The 17,648-nt window shown below is 37.1% G+C and overlaps 1 protein-coding gene across 1 annotated transcript in view; it reads right to left on the reverse strand.

Annotated features, from left to right (window-relative positions):
* Grem2 (gremlin 2, DAN family BMP antagonist) overlaps positions 1–17,097 on the reverse strand; it is a 102,279-nt gene extending 85,182 nt beyond the window's left edge. Inside the window, exon 1 of the mRNA XM_026390770.2 lies at positions 16,870–17,097. The gene's annotated coding sequence lies outside the window, so the exon portion shown is untranslated. The remainder of the gene's footprint in view (positions 1–16,869) is intronic.
* Positions 17,098–17,648: the final 551 nt, after the last annotated feature.

Here is a 17,648-nt window from a genome sequence, read left to right on the forward strand (position 1 = left end):
TATAAAAGTCATTGATGGGAGCCACCACTCCAGAGAATGAAGGGAAAAATTCTAAAGATTGAGGTTACAGATGAAAGGTACTCCTTCTTGACCTTGGAACCAAAAATGTCTTAAATAAGGGGCAAATATATAAAGTTAGGTAGATTTGATCAGAGGCAACTTTTGAAATTAGTCTCGCCTAGAAGATGAATAAAATATTACTAATGAACTCATCTCATGATTTCTAGAGTGAAATGCAATTGAAACTGTGAGATATAATTTATTTGTAAGTCCAGTTCACATTATAAGAGAGTGTCTCATAAATATTTTTATTGTGCTAATGAGCACCATTAGATTCCATCATAACAACGGCCTTTTGAATATTTTGGGGGAAAAACATTACTTTTTGAAAGTGTTTACATCAAAAGTATCTAAACTTTAATAAATAGTCATTAAAATAATTTTTTTGTCATCTTCCAATTCACAAAGGTATAACTCCAGTGTTTAATGTCTTCTGACAAATAGATTTGTTGACATCTTGTTTTTAATTGGTGCTTATTAATTATACAGCATAGTAGGTTTCTTTGTGGCATATTCATATATGCATGCACATAATTTGATCTATTTGATTTCACTCCCCACTCCCCTTTTCTTCCCCTTCCCATCTCTTTCCTTCCCCTTCTTCTACACTAATAGTCACCCTGCTACTTTTATGATGCCAATTTCTTTTTTGATGTTTTTCTTTATTGGATGCTTAACATGGAAAGTCTAAAACAATTCTGAAATATGATATGAAGTATTTCCTAGGAATAACACAACTCTGAATCTTATCATTTATTTATATGCCTTAAAATGTTGTCAATTTTGGGCCCTCTCCCACTCACCACTGCAAAGACAAGCAATCTTCAACACACAGTTTCCATTGCTGCCTCTTGTGTAATGGTGGTGAGGGGAGAAATTTGTATTCCTGGCCCATGCACCAAGCTGTGAGACCTGGTACTTTGCCTGCAATGTCTCCACTCTACTTCTCTGTTCTCTGATGAAATTCTGGGTACTCTTCAAAGGTCATATCAACTGTCACCTCCTTCTTGTGCTCCTATGCATGCCTGAAAAGGCTAAGGGACTTCTACGAGGTTCATTCCTATGACATACATCCTTGTGTCCTCTACAGGGAAGCAGTAGAGCACGGTACTAGGAGCTCAAACTTTGAAACCCCACATGCTGAGATTTGGGCCTCATTGCCACAGTTATATACTGATACCCTGGGACAAGTTTACCTTGCTGAGTCTCAATATTTTGACTTGAAAACCTAGCATAATTATATTGCCTCGTTAATGGGATTAGGTGAGGATTAAATGTGATAATGAACATAAATCAATTAGCAGAGTGGATGTCATGGAAAGTTCTCAGTGAATATTTGTTACTACTGTTACTATTACTACGTACATCACCTACGTGTCTTTTTCCACTAGACAGCGGACTTCCCAAGGGAATCTTTTTAACTGAGCTTAGCCTAGTCCTGGTACTCAGGGGTTTTAAACGAATACATGTGATTATTCTCAGTGTCTATTAAATGACATGTGATTTGACAAGGACTATATTATGTGCAAGGACTGACACTACCTTATATACCAGACTTCACACTTTTTCCACGTCTTTACTTGCCCTGCAGTGGCCCAGCCTCTGTCTGCCATCCCAGTGTGATTATTATTAGCACCTTCTTTCAATCTCTGAAAAGCAGTCTAGTTTGGATGATAAATGTTACAGTCATCCTAGTTTTGAGAGGAGTATCATCAGCTTGATTCCCAGAAACCAAGCTCACTACTTAATATATTTAACCATATTTGGCAGACATTGTAAGGGGCAGTTGATCTGTTGCTGCATGGTACTGAAGTCCTTCATACAGAAGAAATGCTCTGTAAATATGGATGATAAAAAAATGAAAGGATGAAAATTGGGTCATTCTTTTTTCTTTCTTTTTCTAAAAAATAAAGTAGGGCTGATTATTGGATATTAGTCTTAGATGATAGGAAAATTGAACTGAGAAACTCTTCCTGCCACTTAGAATGAGTGGTGAGATAATCCTATGTAGGTAGAATATTCAAGAGTTCAGAAATAAATCCAAACTTTTTTTTAAAAAAAGAAAGTTTATATATGCTTTTTTGCATATAACTAATAATAATATTTTCTTAGAATATTATAATAAAATCATATATATATTTATACACATACATAGATATATATTCTGAATAAAGTTTTTATATATACATGTTAATATGTATATGTGTATATAAATATATGACAGTTTAAAATACAACTGAGTTAGCCCTTAGCAAAGGTGAAGTCAATATTTTCTTCATCAATTCCCAGCTCCTTTCCTTAATTTCTGCTCTGCTCTCTTGGGGTTGTGGTTCTCTCCTCCCCATGCACCCTTTTACCCTGTGCCCACTTCTGACTGTGCGGACTCTGGCAACCCATGGCTCTTTGGATGAATGTTCATATATCCCAGTAATATTTTTCTTTTCACATCATATTCTAAATTATGGAATAAAGATATTATTCCTTATTAAGGGAATTTCAGGCACTAGAAAAACCACTGGGAAGGCAATCTGGGAATGAGGATAATGTCTTAGAATAGTGTGGAGGTAGTATATTGAGTGGATGGAAAGTATGGGCTTTGGAGTAAGGCCAGGTTGAGTCTGAATTCTGGCTCCTCAATATTGGCAGTGCGGCTTTGGACTTTCGTTTATATTAAGGGGATAGTAATAGTTGAATCTTATGGGCTTGCTTTCAGAACTAAATGAGATTGTGTTTATAGAGCACCTAATAATGTGCCCAGGTCATAGTGTAGCATGAAGGTAATGCATAAAAGCTGTGGAGGCAGGCAAAGGGCCTAACTTTTACTCAGGGGAAACAATTTGACACTCTGGCTTCTGAAGAACAGAGATAATAATGCTTTGCTTACAGGATTGCTGCTAAGGCTTTAAACACACTTAAAAGATTTACCTCAGTTCTTGGCATAATAAACACTAAATAAGCTGTGGCTCCTATGACAACAGTTATTGTTAGGTTATTCTACTCTTGTCTGGGCTTAATGAATGGTAGACATTATTTTTGTTGTCATTGTTACTATTGAATTAGTGGTATTCTTGAATTCATTTGGGAAATGAATCTCTTCTTTGTTTAAATATAAAGTAGAATCTTAAATCCAACCAATCAGTTCATATAATATTTGTTATGCAGGGAAAACTTAGCCAATGTTTGAGAGATCCATTTTATTTTTCCAGGGGAAAGTTAAGGAAATGCAAAGCTATAGAGGGATTACTTAACCTTTTCCATTCCCACTGCTATTTACCAAAGGTCATCTGTGTGTGTACCTGCCCAATATAACAAGGTGACTGTTAATTCCATCTCAGCTGCTGAGCACAGCTTAAAACATTCAGGTAAGCCCCTGTTATGAAATAGGATTTCAAATCAGTTGCCTCTAGTCACGTAGATGTACCCAAATTTGCATTTTTGATAGAAAAACAAACATTTGGTTATCTCTTTGTGCATGGGGAGTGGGTGCGGGGAGAGAAAAACAGCCCAAAGAAATGGATCTGACCTCTTAGTAGTCCATTTCTTCATCCTACATTCTGGCCAGTGCACAAGTAAATAAAAGCTGGAAACTACAAGCCTGCTTTGCTATCTCTTCTCATGAACTTAAAATTCAGGCAATACTGATTTGAGGAAACCAGAAACAAAGATGACTACTACTTTACTGAGGTAATTCTCTTCCTTAGATTATATTTTCCCAAAGAACTACACCTGAATGTGACTTGTTTGGGTTCCAAGAATCTTTTTTTTTTCTTTAATAAGCATGATTATGACCTTTCAGGGAAAAACCAGAAATGAGACCACTGTCTCTGGTGTGCAGCAAAACACGAAAGCGAAAGCTTGCAGAATGCAGAGCACCAAAGGTGACTCCTGAGTCACAGGCAGGCAAACCAGCATGATAATTTAGTTGCCTCCAACTGTATACATTTACTTAGACTTCCAGGAACTTGGAAAGAACTGCACAGTGGAACTGAAAAAATAAAAATAAAAAAAATGAAGCTACTGACAAGATGACAGTGTAAACTGTGGAGAATGAGCACACCATCCCTCACAATCCAAGCTAACCAATTGAGGGATTCAAAGTCCCATTTTCACTCCATTTCCACTTCACTTTGCTCAGAAGTTGCCCTCACTATTGAATGCTGTTGTTACTTGTTTCCATACTTGTTTCTCTCATTGGACTGCAAGCTGCTGAAATACAGGATCTAGGTCTTATTCTTTTCTGTATTCTCAGTGCCTGACACATTGTAGAAACTCAGTGAATGTTTGTTGAACATACACAAATCAGTTGTCCTCCAAAATAAGACTCACATTCAGAGCTGATGGTCAATGTGATGGTATCATCTATGAATTTATTATATTTGAATAATTAGAGATTTTTGCATTTAAATCTACATGCTCTCTGTTTTTCATCTTTTCATGTACCCCCAAAACATTTTTCAGGCAATTACCTTGTGCCAGCTATGGAGGGAATTTCACAGATGGAAGAAATCTTTTCCCTGGCTTTAGTGAGATCACCAAGTTTGTGTCATGAACCATACTCTATATATTCAGAAGCTACCCTAATCAATAGTTTGGGGTTTATTTGATAGTTCTGGCTGTCTGTATTTGAAACAGAAAATCAGTTCAACAGCAATGTATCTAACATTGGACTAAACAACTCCAAGCTTCAGTTGGCCAATGTTTTAATCATATGGAGACAATCTGAACTAAACTGCCATCAAGAAACAACAGGAATATCTAATGCAAGAATTAGGAATGCATATCAATTTTCACAGTGCAATTTGGTAATAATGAAAGTACACTTTCTTGTTGTCATGAAAGGGACTGTGGTAGCCAAACTATTGTTCTGGTGTGTGGTGAGTGTAAAGACCCCAATGGCCTCTCTCCCTTTGATCTTTTGAAATTCTGAAGTTGTGGGATTTTGCATGCTACACTGATAATCTGGGAAAATGTACAATCACTATAAAAGGAAATTTTTCTGTTAGTCCAAGAAGAATCGTTTACAGCAAAACCACCTGACAGAAACATGTGGGTGCATATCACCCTTATGAAGACCAAAGATATTTTTACAACCCAAGGATTATTTTCTTCCCTTTGTACAAATCCATATGGTGCCTATTCAGACATCAGTCATCAGCAATGCTGTCTCATTCAACTCCAAGAATAGAGTTCAGAATTTTTTGCTCTAAATTTGGATAAAAAGAACTCAGTATTGGGAGTTAGTTGTTTTATATTCCACATCCTAATTACTCAAAGTCAGCAACATGTAAACTCAACTGGAGTAGAATAGCAAGCATAAATAAAGTAGTCATGGAGTATGGCTTTTCTGCCTTGGAAACACGGCTTGATCTATGCCCTGCTCCCTGCTGCTTTCTCTTCTGGAGTTAAATGCCTCCTTGTCTCTGCCAGGGATAAAACTTGCTTCACGGAGAACAGTCCATCTGTCTGCTGACTCTCATAGTCGTCTAGGGACACCATGGATGAAGACTGCTGTGCCCCATCCATTCATCCATTTAGCCAATCATTTACTTGTTCATCCAACAGAGAGCAGTTGAAGATTCATCTACAATTTATTGAAGAGTCTGTCCCAGGTAAATATCTGATTATATCCATGTATGGTTCTAAAAAATTAAAAGGAGGATGGGGGATACCAAGAGAACTAAAACAACATGGCCTAAGAAGACAAGATGTTTCCCTCCAGGGAGTAACTTTCTTCTGACAAACAGAAGGTAAAGATTCTGGATAGATTCTGACACAGATACATTTCCATCCTGAATCCTATCCAAAAGTTGCATTTGTTGGTTACAGGAATTCTAAACATGATCAAACAAACCAGTCCAAATGGGGCATTTGGTCTAGAGAAGACAGTTTTGGAACTGGGAAAAACTTGAGCACATGTATCATAGAGATGATCCATCCTAAGTCCCATGATCCAAGTAGAAGGGAGGAAGATGCAAATAGAAAAAACAAAATGCACAATAGTACTTGGAAACCTGGGAAGGAGAGCCAAAGGCTACTTTACCCATCACACCAGAAAAAGGTATTGCTGGGTTTCTAGAAGTGACTGGTACTAGTTCAATTGATCTCAGCCTTGGAGTCCAAGATATGGGAGGATTTGGTATTGCAATGAGCAATAAGAAATTGATCCAAATTAAACAACAACAACAGCAGCAGCAGCAAACTTTGCTGCAATCATATGAAATCTTTCTGTTGCCCCCAAAGAAAAATGATTACTCCCCCAACTTGGCACATATCCTGTAAGTTGCACCTTGGACTTCTGTGAAATCTCTGTTGCAACACTTCCTTTGTGTACTGTTGATTTAGGCTCAGCCTAATGGTGGGTGCACATAGGGAAGGATGGTGTCGTAGGAAAAAGGGACAGAAGGGGAATTAGAAAACCTAGGTTCTAATGCTAGTTCTACTAAAAAACTGATCCTCAGTCTTCAAACACATAACTTTTTGTGCATTCACTTTTCTATCTATAAAATGAGAAGACTAAATAAGTTCTAAAATTCTACAAGTTAGAAGACTTCTAACACATAATGTGTCATGGGGTGAAAAAGGCAAAAAGGCAATCATGGAAAGAGTTACACTGTAATTTGCCCAGGCCTTACGGGAACATTCCAGAATGTTCTTTCTTGGAAATAGCCTTTCAGTCCTCTGACATTCAGGGAATTTTATTTGTGCACGTCTTTACCGGTACTATCAGTCTTTACCATGTGCCCTTGTTGACATATGTGTCTTGCCCTACAAGTGAACTTTAAGTTCCTTGAAAACACAGTGTATCTTTTTATCTCTTGAACCATGTTTATCTCTTGTCTCTATAAATATTTATGGAATGAATTAATGGTTCTATGAAGAGTACTTGATTAGCTCTTCCTTCAAATAATTATTCTTTGCATTTCAAAGAAAATTAGGACCCAAACACTCCAATTTACTTATCTCAATTCACACAATTAGATTTGAAGTCCTAATTCTAAATTATTCATAGTAATGAACTGCTCTTTTAGCAAGCCTTCACATCTATTCATCCTGAAGAACTTTGCTTCTTAGTCCCAATTCACTAACATCAAAAGCCTGCAAAATAATAATGATAACAATAATAATGACAACAATCATAAGTATATTTTATGCTGAGATAAAAAAACATTGTCTCATATTCCAAAACAGCATTGTATGATTTAGATGAAGATTACTGATACTAAGTAGTAATAATGCTAATAATGATGATAGTATTGGAAACAAGTTTATCAGACTTCAAATCTGTGCTGCATGCCAGCAGTGTACACCCACTTTGTGTTTGACTACACACCAATAAAACCTATCTGGGCTCTTATTTTCCTGGTTCTAGTATGAAAACTAAGTCAATATGAAGAGATAACCAAAGCTCTTAAGAGACAGTTCTTCAGAGTTTTGTGGTTTGGGAGTTTTTAAGCCCTCCCTTGGAATGCTTTCTTAGCTACTTAATGGTTGTGTGACATTAGGAAATTTACAGGACCTCAGTGATCCTCAGTTCTTTGTTGGTAAAATGTGGATAACAGAACTTACTTCAAGAAGATGTTATAAAAGCTTAAATTCTCCATTGCCCACCTCCCACTCTCCCTCCTAGCATAACCAATACCTTCCAAAACAAGTTCCATCACCATAAGAGAATAAAGAAGACCCTTGCAGGAACTCCTTGGCATCCACTAATAAAGAGAAGTTTACTCCTTCTTCGCTTAAATCCCAAATAAAACACTTTACCTCCCTAGAAATCTTTAGAGCCTGCCAAGCCTCCCGAAATGTTGAAAGCTATTTGCTGTCAACGCTCCCATTGAGCTGAACAGGAGAGGTTGTTTGTTTCCATTTACATGATTATTTTCTGAGGTTTTTATTTGTGTTCTTGGTGGTCCAGAATTTAACATGAGGCTGTAAGATTAATGTTCTCCCTTACCCCATCCCATGATAATACTTAGACTGAGTAAAATCAGAAGCATTCTTTCTCATATTTTTCTTCCTCTTTTTTTTTTTTTGTAAATGTGGTCATTGGTTATATAACAACAGTGACCTCTACAGGGACAGTTTATCTTCATTAATTCACTTGCCAAACATTAAGCATTTTTATTCAGGTACCATGTAATATATCAGAGACAAAAAGATGAAGATAATAATACTCCTGTGAAGATCTGGCAAAACAGAGAGAGAGAAAAGAATATGAAAAGAGAATTCCAATGCAGCATGGAACCATGAATGGGAATCCCATACAGATGGGCTCCGACTCTTCAGGGAACCAGCCAATACCTCATCAACAACTGTGGCCTAGCCTTCCAATTCTATTGTCCAACAAGAAATTCTTAATGTTTAAGACCAACCATTAAAACTTCAAAGATATATGGCATAATTTACATCTTCAGGAACTCTGCCCTCCTTACAAAAGTCATTTGACCCCCCCCCCAAAAAAAAAATTCCAACAAAGGAAAGAGATATACTTTTCTTTGCCTTGCACATAGACAGCCTCAGTGTTGGGAGGTACCATCAAGGCCAAATTCCATAAAAGATGCATGATTCCTCTCAAGTGGATTCCTGGATCCTATTCATCCTATACTCCAGCACAAATTTTATTGGTCCACATGGTGATCCATTGCAGTTGGGGCAATTTCAGGTGTTGAAAAAACTGCCATCTAATAAGACAAATTTATGTTTTGTTTTCCATGAACCTCTTTTGGGTATGATGAAGCCTAAGGACTCCTCAAAATGTTTCTAAATTCAGAAAGTATACAATATTGCAATGATATTATACATCCATAAACACACACACCACACAGAAAACAAAGCATAATATAGAACTATATGGTCTTATTTACAATGCACTAAATAATAGATCTAGAAGCAAGTAAAATAACTATCATAATTTTCACGTAGTGCTTAAGTATACTTTGAGACATCGGTATCAACTGCAAAGTGATAAAAATAGTTTTGGTTTCTTTTGGTGAGAAAAAACACAGTTCTGCTAATACTACTGGTTTTGTTTTGTTTTGCATATATAACTAGAGGGAATAAAACATTTCAGTTACAGGTTAGCAGAATCCAAGATGCATTTTTTTCCCATACAAGATCACAGGTTTTCCTGATTCTCATAGACCAAAGGAAAGAACACTTATTAGAGAGATTTTTAAAAGCCTGCCTCTGAAAACCACACAGAGAAAATTAGTCCTGTTAAAACTTTTTTGCTCCTCCTAAGTCTACCAATCCCCCAAATAACATTGTTTCCAGAATTCTCAATAATTTATGAGCAGGAATTTGTTAATTTGTACACCAAAGCCACAATCCCAGAAGGTTAGCACGCACTCCAGATCGCTCTGGCCAGCCCATATCGTCCCATGGGAATGAGGGATAAACTTGCAGGGATACCTGGGAATCTTCCAATAATGAAAGTTTTTCTTACTTGGAGAAAACCAAGTCAAAATGTTTAGTTTAATATTTTAAAGCCTAAGTGGTAAGATTTTTTAAGGCAATTAATTAATATTCTAAAAATTATTTTAATTATCCATGGACCTTTATTTTATTTATTTACATGTGATGCTAACAATTGAACCCACATATGTTAGGAAAGTGCTTTACCACTGAGCTACAACCCCAGCCCCAAAGAGTTGATTTTTAATGGTACTTTAGCATTTGTACTGAAATGATCATTTCAAACTGCTAAGGAGGTGCGATACAAGAGAGACAGGTAAAACAAGGCCAAAAGGAAAAAAAAATCCCAGGACAAATTACTGAGTTTGTAATTTGTTTAGCTTCTAGTAGATGTGTGTGTGTGTGTGTTTCAAGTTTTTTGAAAATTGTCTTCTAGCAGATAAGCAGCAGTGTCCAACCCCAGCTCTCAATGAGGTGTAGCTGGATCTCAGTAGATTTCCACCAGATTAAGTACTTTGTGCACTTTATCTGTGCCAGGAAACAAAAAGATGAATAAGACACAGCTTCTGTCCTGTCCAAAAGCAAGCTTAAAATTTAGTGAAAGATATAAAGATATTACCAAAAATAATTACACAAGGAAGACAAAAACCATAATAACTAGAGGGAAAAATAATTAAAATGATGATGTAAAGAAAAGACTTTAGCTATTAAACTGTCTTATACTGACTTATATTTTCAAACAGCTTTGTTAGTACTGCAAAAATAATAAATTTTCAGAGTATTCTCGATTATAACATCCATCAAATACCATTATAATTATTAGACAATTTTTGGTCTTTCCCACTAGTTCTAAGCTCTTTAAATGTCTCTACCCGTCCTTGTCAGTATGATGCCCTATATCTTTGCATAGTGCTTTGTACATAGCATCTTCTCAATATGTCTTTATGAATAAATGAATAAAGGCAAAGCATACTATGGGAAGGGTGGAGGAGGTAGGTTTGAAATCTGATTCCTGAACTTGCGTGGCTGTGTGACTTTTTGAAAGCCCTAGGTCTTAGAACATTTCATTTATAAAATGGGGATGATAATAATGATATTAGTTAAGACTTTTGTAAAAGTTAGATGATACCTGTTAAATGTTTAGCAAATATTCATTCTTGAGTTAACTGTTTATAAGAAGGAAGAATGTAGAACCGATGTTTAGGGCTGGAATGAAACAGGAGGATCCATTTCCACATTCTCTTTGTAAAGAGTGAACTCAGGAGAGATTTTAAGCTTTCCCCAAGTCTGTGAAAAAGGGAACAAGACCCCAAGTCTCCTGAGTTTTGTAGAGTAAGAATTTTCCATAATAACCAGATAACTCTTTTCTAGGTCAAAAAAAGTCCTAATGCTGTTTGGCTGTGAAACAAAATGATGTTTCCAGTCTGCTTTCTCCATAGTTTACATTATCTGATTTTGTAGGTTGGAGATACTATAAGTGTATTTTCCATAGTATTTGTTGTGTTGAAGTCTTGAGTATTTCACATTTCCTTACTGTTTAAAATTTTTCATAAGAAACAATGAGGGGTGGTCTCTTTGGGCAGAGAATGTGGCCCAAAACATCAAGCATGACTTTATCAGAGGGGTGAAAATTAACACAGATCTATTTTGCTTCCAAGTAGTAAGTTTGAGGGTGAGGATTTTTAAATGTGTTTTTAGTCTTTCAATCAATCTCTCAATCAATAATGTCCAACCAATAGAACTGAAAACATATATACAATTTCAGTCATTTTATAATGGTTTACTGCTATAGAAAGATGTTTGTTATTATTTTTGCATATGTGAATAACTGTTTTATATAGGGATTAAATGCAAAAATGTATGTGACCATATTAAGTAACAGACTATGTTAGTAATAACCACATTTGTTATAATTATTGTTATTATTATTATATAAAGAAAATGCCTAATAGATATCTTTGAATGCATGACTATGGCATTCAAAAGGTTATATTGTCATCTATCCAATAACCCATGCTATGGTTATAAGAAATTTTCCTAATAAAACTTGCAAGTTTGTAGTGAGGATTAATTAGAACATACGCATGGATGTATCTGCTATAATTTGGCACAGGATACACATTGCACAAATGTTAAATGAATTTGACATTTTCAAATGATTAATGAGAAAAAATTAAAAATCACTTGAAATTTTAATGAAATTTAGATTTCTAGCAAAGACAGCTGGTAGAGAAATCTTATTATAGAGCTCCTGGATTTTTAGTAACTATAAGCACAATGTTACACATTTATCAACTTTCCTAAAATGTTGCTAGTATAATTAGAAAATATAATACATTAACCAGTGTTCACGTTATAATTGCATAAAAACAGAGAGAGGCAGTTAGTTTTCCACAGATGATAAGATTAGCTTCCTCTCAGCCCTTGGAGCACAGCTGTACAGCCAGGTTGAATAATATTTTTAATGCAGACAATGTTTGTATTAGACAAAGTCAACTTAGCATTTCACATGAGCGAGTCAAGTGCTCCCCTGCTCAGTGAGTTCTCTTTCTTCCCCTTCTTTCACTGTTTAAATAAATTATAGGAGAGGAGAATTTTACCTTGGAACTGCTTCTATCCATACCATGAAAGTCATGTCTGAGAATATTTGTGTGCTTGCCTTCATGTCCTCAAAAACTCCCCTTCAAAAGAACTTTTCCACAAGCTGTGTATTTCCTTTGTTTCTACTTCCCTCACAAGCATAATTCAGAAATGGCTTCTTAGTGAAACATGCCCTTGAGTGTGTCTTCTTATGAGGGTCATTGTATCTGCCACAATACTATGATCCAACTTAACCCTGTTTTATTTCTCAATCAGTTACATGTCTTTCAAGGGATTTTCCTTTCAAGTGCAAGATTTTACCTTACTGAAAAGTGATTTTTAAAAAATTTTTAAATTTTTTTTTTTAAAAAAATTTCTCTATCTCAAAATAGTAGGAAAATACTAGAATAAAGTGAAAAACAGCAGCTGGAGACTTGGGGTCTTAGGCTTCAAGTGATAAATCTTGCAGTTGCCCCATAACCCTCAGTCTCTAGGAGGTATTTCTCCCTCTCTTATTTGCTAATATCTACTATTCCAGCATTGGTTGTAGTTGCATGGTGAACCTGGATGGATCTCTCACATTCACCCAAGCTTTCCCATGAAGGAATGCTGTGTAGTTCCAGATAGTAAATGGGAGTGCAGAGGTGGCTAATCTGGTTGAAAATGGGAGAGACACAGTGACCTACCTCCCTTTCCTCCCAGACACCAAGGAATCTTGGCTTTGTCCTTGAAAAAACTCTCTGCTTCAATTCAAGGGCACCATACCTCCCAGCAGAATAAAGTGTCACCAGAGAAGAGTAGAAATCAGAGCTTTCAAGGCCTCATTCATGCATACAGGCTGCTGATTTCTTGGTAAGGAAACTAAGCCTTCTGGAATCCACGACCCATAAACCTTGGAATCACTTTTGCCTGGTAAAAACACCCTGGCCTCTCTCTCTCCAGCACATTCATGGCCAGCCCAATACTTTCGCCTTCTCATCTCTCAGGAGTAGGAGCTTTCTTACCCAGAGTGCTGTTGTTCTGGGCCTCTCACATGCAGTTTCAAAAGCTCCTCTCTGCGCTTTTTTCGGAGGTCCTCACTTTTAATAGTGAATATGTCACAGTTGAACCAAAGACAGCAGACAAGGGTGCCCCTGGAGCTAACATCTCACTTAGCTAAATGACAAGGAACCTTTCAGAAGCCATCACTGCCAGTCCCAAGATGCCTGCTTTAAGAATAAATAATTCCCCCTACTTTGAAAACTTCTAGCTGGATTAGATTTAGGATGAACTATTTTTACACATTTCTTAGTTTCTAATAAGTAGATGCATTTTATTTTTTTAGCACATGTCTTGGACTCTAGATACCACTAAGAGAAGTCTTCCTCTTTCAGAATCGAATTTGCTAGGATTTTGAAGGTACTACTGATTGCTTGTATAAAAAATGCATCTCTGCGCTCCTGAACTTGCGTTTGAGACATGTTTAAAATAAATGCTGGGTCTAATGATAAAGTAGTGCACAAACATTTCCCCTGGAGAACCAATTCAAGAAATCTTGTGCTTTCTTTTCCTCTTTTTTTTTTGTATTCGGTTTCCCTTTCCCTCTTGACTGAGTAAGGACTGCTTGGATACAGTTCCAGAGTGAACTAATTAAAAGAAAGGGAAATTGAGTTCATTATTAAATAGGTTTTTTGCTTTCCTTATTTTGCCAGGCAGTACCAATTCTAGAAGTAAAACTAGAAACAACTCCCCTGGATGGTGTTATCCCTTATTAAGACTGTAGACTCAGCTCTCCAAAGGAAGGAGGGTATAGGAAGTTGGAGATACTTTAGCCATTTGGAGTCTCCTCATGGACCAGAGGAGGCATTATTACTTTAGAGTTTGCATACTGCCCCCTCCTGGCCTTATATACAGGAGTGTTACCGCATATCAGATGTGTTTATTATGATCCCACACCTGGGTGTTAGGTGGCTGTGAACACAGAGGAGTTTGTTTCAAATATTCAGAACATCTCATCAATAATATACACGTGAAGCTAATAGTGAGAAAATAAACTCACTATTCCTTTGGCTCCTGGATTTATATTTAAGGATGCCCATCATTATATCTCGCTTCATATCCTTATTGATTCAACCCTCTATTTCCCATCCTCTTAGCTCTCACATGCCTCTGGGACTCTACAAATCAGTTCTCTAACCAAGGGCTGCATCCTGTTGATGGTCAAAGACACCCTCCCTACTAAACTAAAGGTGGTGGTGATGGGAAACAGGCTGAAGTTGTGGGTCAGTTTTTACGTAAGTCTGAGGACTATATTTTAGCCTGACATGATTAAAATTAACCACACATTACTAGGTCAACATATCCAATTCACAGAGACAAAGAAACTAACTCACAGGAAGAGAAGCAGCTAATCAAACTAAAACAATAAAACAAACAACAAACAAAAACCAGCAGATAATACCATAGGTCTAATTTATAATTGCACATCTTTCCCTTTAAACAATTTGTCTCATATGTTTGCCCTTTGTGGGACCGGTACTAAGCCCTATATTGGGGACATTTTCCTTAGTTGCAATAATTCATTAGAATTCTCCTAACTACTTAAAGAATCTGATACTGAGGTCATACCTACAACTCAACAGAATTGCTTTCATACACTGGAGTACAAATGTGGCTGGACTCATCTGTCCTGTGCCTGTCAGGCTTCTGCAGACTCCCAGTGTTTATCCTTGACCCATCAGGCCAGGCTTCTCCATATCCTTAAGAACTCAGGGCCCAGACTCAGGCTCTAAACCCATTCCTTTGCATTAGAAGAGGGTTAGGGAAGAGGTATTTACTTTAGAGAGATTTAAAACAAGTACTTATTTTAAACTTTACCAAACTTATGGGTATCTAAAACTCTGGCTTCCTATACTAAAATTTGTAGAGAATGAACATGAGATTACCTCTCTCAATGAAGAATGATAACATGAAATGACGAATATTCAAAGTATTGTTTGTATTTATCTTTGAAAAGTCATCAGTGTTTACACAAAGTAATATATTTGGTTTTACATTCAGTCAGTCAATACTAACATGCCCAACATTGCTTTAGAGTTTGAATGATAAGAGAGAATTGTGTTTTAACTTACTTTAGATATTACATTTATAGAAGACTGGCAAATTCTCATGATGCAAGTCTACTCTTGGGACTACAAATAGAATTTAGTTGGATCAATTGTTGCTTTTATTTAAACAGGTAAGTACTTTACAATCAGGAGTTTCCTTTGTGATGTAAAAAGAGTAAAATATTCACCTATAAAGTTGAAATGCCATCTCTTAAATATAATATTAACTTACCAAATATATTCTTTAACATGATTTCAAAAAATAAGCTTTCACGACTACCTGGTATAGCCAAGCATGTATTTCCCTTAATGACAGAAGAACACATTCATCTGATAAAAAACAGATTATTAAATTCTGTGTTGTAACATGTAAAACAAATACAGTTCTTACGACTTCCTTATTGTACTTGGTCAGGCACAACTTGGGATAATAATCATTCTGAAAATCAGGTACCACTGAATGGTGAGTAGATTGTGAATTATCAATGAATGGCATGGATATGATGCACTAAGAACTCACTGAGAAGAGTTCTATTTTGATGTATGAGACCGTATTTGATTGCTCCTACACTTGCTGCAGTGACATTCTCTTGTTGACTGGAATCCCTATCTGTGTATAGTCTCCAATGAAGAAAAAGCACTTTTTATAGGGATTCTGAGCAGTTCATTACCAGTACATGAACACTATTCAGAGCAAGACAGTTTTTTAACTTTATGCAGTTTCATCTGGCTTTTCTGGGGAAAGACTGAACTCATTAAGCAATGTTAATTTAATCACAAGTAATCAACAGGGGAAAAAAGTTGCATAACCATCTTTAAAATTCTGAATCAAGTGTGATGAAATTCCAGGAAAATAGATTATCATCATTTTTATTTATTTATTTATTTATTTTTACAAAACTTGTAGTTCAAAAATAAAGGAAAGAAAGAAGCAGCCAGAAGCCTACCAGTGTGGGATTGAATAAGATCAATCAAACAAACAAACAAAAAAACACTTGACATTTCCTTACAAGTATCATATTTACTGCATGGTTCTCCAATTCATAACTTTTTAACATACTAATATGGAAGAGCTTGGAACTCATCTTGTCTGGGGATGCAGAATATAAATGTGTTGTTAACTCATAAGGTAAGAATAAAGCAAGTACCCAGGAAGAATTACTGGCCATTTAAACCTATGGATGTTCCTTCTTCCTTGTCTTCCTTCAATAGTAGCATAATGATATAGTGATATTTCATTCATGAGCCTAGTCCACCTTGGCCATATATGCTTTAAAAATCAGAGTCGTGCCCAAGTCCACTGGGGTTCCTGCTCTTACAGGGCAAGTATTATTACCCTGATTCTAGGTGGGAAATGTTTAAAGACGGCTTTCTGACAATTAGATGTTTGACTTGCCATAGGTCACCACTGTAACGGAGGTCCCCTCCCCCCACCCCGAGATTCTTGCGGGTTGTGTGGCAACATGCAGGTATTGATGTTATTTAAAAGAAGGAGATCCCAGCCAAGTTTAAAGGTCCTTGATTTACACCTACGCATAATCCAATAGGTGCATAAACCTTGTGGTCCCCAAACACACGCTGGCAGCTTTAATTATCTAGGGTGAATCAGGAGAGACAATCACTCAGGGCTGTCTATTCTGACCAGCCAAGGAACAACGTCAATCTATTACAAGTGCCTTGTAAAGGTAGAAATCAGAAACCGTGTGTAGATTAGTCGTGACAAGCTGCGTACCTGCAATGACGTGAAGGCAGCCTCCTCCTCGGTCCCTTCTCTCTCTTTCTCTCCCTCTCCTTTCTCTGAGTTAAGTCCACAGAGGGGTTTAAGTTTGATCTCCCGCCGCCGCTTTCAGCTCTACCGCAGCCGGGCTCCAGCAGAAGCCCATAAGCAAAGCGCTGGCTGAGCGGAGGAGAGCCGGAGCCCGCGCCACTGCTCGGCTGCTGCGCCTGCAGATGCGACGGAGCCCGGAGACTGAGCTCTGACTGCGCTCGGCGCTGCGTGGGGATATTAGCACAGTCTGGGATTTCTATTGGCTCTGAACACCAAACAAATCACACCAGCCACCACCCACCCCCCCACTTCTCTGTTTCACTCAGCGCTTGTTTCTCATCTAACCCACAAACATTGCAGCCACACACACTTCAGTTACTTGCAATGTTTCTCGTTTCCTCCCTCCAGTCTGTGGATTTACAACCTTGTGGTCAGCTCTAACATTTTTTTTAGCAGACTTCCAATCCAAACCTTCTTGTTTATGTAGAGAAATCCTCTATCCCCTGAACCCGCAGAAACCACTCATTCCCTTCAGATCTTCTTCCTCCTTTTGTAGATGGGTCTGCAATGTGAAGAATGTAGAATGCTTGTGTGTGTGACATGACCAACATTCATATTCATTTCTCTCTCTCTCTCTCTCTCTCTCTCTCTCTCTCTCTCTCTCTCTCTCTCTCTCTCGATCCCTTTTTGTTTTGAATAACTGAGGTCAGTGAAATTAAAAGCAAGCTGAGCCTAATAACCCA

Source organism: Urocitellus parryii, chromosome 9 (genome assembly GCF_045843805.1).
Source record: "Urocitellus parryii isolate mUroPar1 chromosome 9, mUroPar1.hap1, whole genome shotgun sequence".
In the NCBI taxonomy this organism is placed as follows: Eukaryota; Metazoa; Chordata; class Mammalia; order Rodentia; family Sciuridae; genus Urocitellus; species Urocitellus parryii.